Source organism: Etheostoma spectabile, chromosome 3 (genome assembly GCF_008692095.1).
Source record: "Etheostoma spectabile isolate EspeVRDwgs_2016 chromosome 3, UIUC_Espe_1.0, whole genome shotgun sequence".
Taxonomy (NCBI): Eukaryota; Metazoa; Chordata; class Actinopteri; order Perciformes; family Percidae; genus Etheostoma; species Etheostoma spectabile.
Genome location: NC_045735.1, coordinates 5,295,453 through 5,299,272, shown reverse-complemented (window position 1 = coordinate 5,299,272; position 3,820 = coordinate 5,295,453). Strand labels below are relative to the sequence as shown.

At 44.7% G+C, this 3,820-nt stretch overlaps 1 long non-coding RNA gene across 1 annotated transcript in view; it reads left to right on the top strand.

Annotated features, from left to right (window-relative positions):
• Positions 1–1,695: 1,695 nt before the first annotated feature.
• LOC116675021 (uncharacterized) overlaps positions 1,696–3,820 on the top strand; it is a 6,493-nt gene continuing 4,368 nt past the window's right edge. The window contains exon 1 of the long non-coding RNA XR_004328275.1: positions 1,696–1,706. This is a non-coding gene — a long non-coding RNA (uncharacterized LOC116675021). The remainder of the gene's footprint in view (positions 1,707–3,820) is intronic.

Here is a 3,820-nt window from a genome sequence, read left to right as displayed (position 1 = left end):
AATTAACCCATTTTCAAACCAATTCTTCTAAGTGGTTCAGTGCTTCACCAAAGCTTCATTTGCCCATCACTAATCAAACTATCACAGATAGCTAAAATGTTTTTTAATTGATTCCCATCTTGCGCAACTCACATCTGCACTTGACCAGAGCGGGTCTGACTCAACTCTCATCGGATATTACACATAAACCGGGGAGTGACACCTACACTAAACCAACTAGGTGTGAAAATACCCTCAGTAACAGAGGAACTTACCCCCAGATTCCACAGGATGCGGAACGGCTGCGGATCCGCTCCGGAACGGCGTCAGAGTAGTTTAGTTTCCATTAAAGTCAATGTGTGTACTTCCACTGACTGCGGAACGTCTGCGTCTCAGCTCCGGCGATCTGAAGCCCTCCGGAGTAGATACGCAGAGCTTCTACGCCGGAGAACTCCGCACCAAGTCAGTACACGGCAGATAGTGTGGGAGAGGAAGTTGGACACAGAAACAAAACATCCAGTTAATTCTTAAATTAAAATAGGTCGTGCTCTTGGCGGATCATATTTCCCTGCACTACACCTTAAAAACAAAGCACAGAGTTGTTTCTTCTCTATTCCTCTGGATGGAAACAAATTGTTGTATTCTACATGAATTAGCGAGATCTCGTGGATCTTCGAGACTTCAGCTGTCAACCATGGCCGCAGCCATTCTGCAACAAATCCAGACCTGGTGGAGGTTGACGGATGGTGGAGCACGCAGCCGACATGCAGCGGAGCCGATCCGCAGCCTTTCCACATCCTGTGGAATTTGGGGGTAAGACCCTGTCTGCACCTGAGGGTGTCTGAGACTTTGATGAAAGACAGGAGGCAGGAGGGAGATGGCAAAATTGCTGGGATGAATGAACGCAGTGTGGGAGAGAGAGAGAGACCAAGAGAGGCAGTGAGACAAGGAAGTGTGTAGCTAGTGAGAGAGAGTAGGTAAGACAAAAAGGGAAGTTAGGAGAAGGTAAAGCAGCAACATGAGGATAAGGGAGGGCAGGAAGGGAGGAGGGTGTGGGAATTAGAGGAGTTATGGGATAAACAAGGGATGGCGATACTTAAACAAAACAAATGGGCGCAAAAATAGAGAATTGCACTGTACACAAAGGGAGGGCAGGACGAGAGAGACGGGGTGTTAATAAGAAACAGATGTGTCGTGGTGCTTGTGGGCTGTGTCGTACTGTTGTGGGTGTGCTGATGTGTGTTGTGCTCTGTGATGTTGTGTCTGATCTGTCTGTCTGTCTGTCTGTCTGTCTGTCTGTGTGTGTGTGTGAGAGACAGTAGGGGACAGAAAGCATGAGAAAGAGGTTTATCCAGCACCGTGTTTATCCTTTCTGCTCACTTGGGAGAGCGGCGACTGCAGGCCCTTACTTAACACAACAGATAGGCAGCTATCAGCTCCCAGAGCACTTGCCAAGTCCAACTACCTGTGTGTGAGTGTGTGTGTCAGTACATTTACTCTATGTGTAAAAAGTGTGTATCTCTGACCCTGAGCTTATTTATGTGCTTTCCAATACCAAATACACGTACCAGACCACAGTGAATAGTTGTAGCAGTGGATCGATCTGGTCAAGTGTGTGTTTCCGAGTGTTGACTGAAAGCTGCTGGCAAGCTGACCTCATAATAAATGTCAGCAGACACCAACAGCATAGGTAGTTAAGCTTTAGTTGGAAAGCTCGTTGAGATCAAGTCATCTTTTACAAGAGAAAGTTAAAATCAAAATAAATGTGAACAACATCACCACAAGATGATTGAGTCACACAAAGAAACATTAATTTAAACCGTCACAAATAGATGTGTTTAGATAGAAACCACAGTGAATTATTGCCTTGCGTCATTTACGCAAATTTTATGAAAAGCGCAATGAGATAACTGTTGTTGTGATTTGTAAATAAATTGAACTGAATTGAATTAAATTAGCTTGTGTGTGTGTGTGTGTGTGTGTGTGTGTGTGTGTGTGTGTGTGTGTGTGTGTGTGTGTGTGTGTGTGTGTGTGCGTGCGCCTGCCTGCCTGCCTGCCTGCCTGCCTGCCTGCCTGCCTGCCTGCCTGCCTGCCTCCCTCCCTCCCTCCCTCCCTCAGTGTGGTTTTGAAACCACCACCACAGCGCTCAATGAAGCAGAGAAAAGTGGAGAAAAAAGGGGCAAAGGTAAAATAGGGGACAAACTAAAGGTAGAGGACAAATGGAGTAGACAACACAGATTTGGGTAGAGCACAAGACACAGACAGTTGAAGTTAAAGAAACAGTGTTAGGTAACATTAAGTACAGCTTATAAAGACTAAAACCTGTTATTGTATGAAATGATGTCAGTAGAATCAGGAAACTACTGTAGAGTTTACTAATCTGCAGTAATCACACCTCCGTCAGTTTTCCTCCTTTCTAGTAATATGTATCCTAGTCTATGAAATAAGTACAACCCTTTTGAACCATGCACCTGGCGCACGGACCCTTTTTTCCGCCGTCAAACTAGCAAAAGTGGATGTGGACACGCCCTAAACACACCCACGCTGTGCACTTAGATTGTTAAAATAGGGCCCTCAGTGTTTAGTGCCGATTTGACATCCACCATTGCTGCAGCTGATGAGCAGTAGAGACTCTCTTTTTCACAACTTACAAATAATGTTGGAAGCTGTGAAATAGTTCCAGTATGACTGTGTAGCTTTAGTATGAATGTGATGCCACATATCTGAGCACACTGATGCGCTCACACGAGTGGGGAATACTGTAGTAAAAAAAAAAAAAAAAAAATTGTGTACACGCACACACACTGGCATGTACACAAAGAGGATACAGTCAAAAAACAAACACATACAGTGAAGACATCCCTTAGGCAGGGCTATGGGCAAAAACAACACACAGAGGAATGATGAAAAAAATAATGAAGAGATGTGCGAGAGGAAAGAGTAATGATACATACAGAGAATGTGTGCTGGGAAAGGAAAAGGGAGAACACACATACAGAAGAAACTCAGAGGACAGAGCTTGAGGATGACACAGGCAGAGAGTAAATTAAACGAAACAGGATAGTGGAGGAGGGATGAAGAGGAAATACTGAATTAGTGTAAGACGGTTGGTATAGGGAAGTATAGAAAATAATATTGAAGAATAACAAAGAGATGAAACTGCACACTAAAAACCCACACAGGGATGGAACATTGACACATTCATACACAATAAGCACACACACACACACCACACACACACACACACACACACACACACACACACACACACACACACTCTAACACGCACACGCACAATGCAAGCCAGTTCTGCTCTTCCCCAGGAGTCAGTTCAGTCACTGAGGGGTCAGCCATTTATCCTGTCCCATTACTGCGGACACTGCTGTGAAATTGTCCAATAAATCAGTGTCCCAGAGAAGCAGTGCTCCCCCTGCTGACTGCCTGACTGTGAACCATCTCTCCCTCCGGCTGGCTGCTTGTTTCTGTCTTTGCCAGAGCTGCAATTAGAGCTCAGATACCAGAAGTCTGCACACGGACAGGAAAGGAGCCAGAGGTTGAATACATCACCGTGGTCTCGCACAGCACTGTGCAGGTAAGAGATATGCAGTAGTTAACGCAATGATCATTATACTGAATTCTAGCGTGCAGTATTGATATTCTTAGAATGCCTCTTCTGGTGAGAGCTATTGACTACATCCATTCCCTAACCACAACATGAATTTTCAAATATGAAAAATATTTGGGATTAAAAGAGCAATGGTTGACCTAGGAGCAACCTGCACAAGCCACTTTCACCGGAATTCAAATTTATAAAAAGTGCACTAGCATATTTTGAATTGCT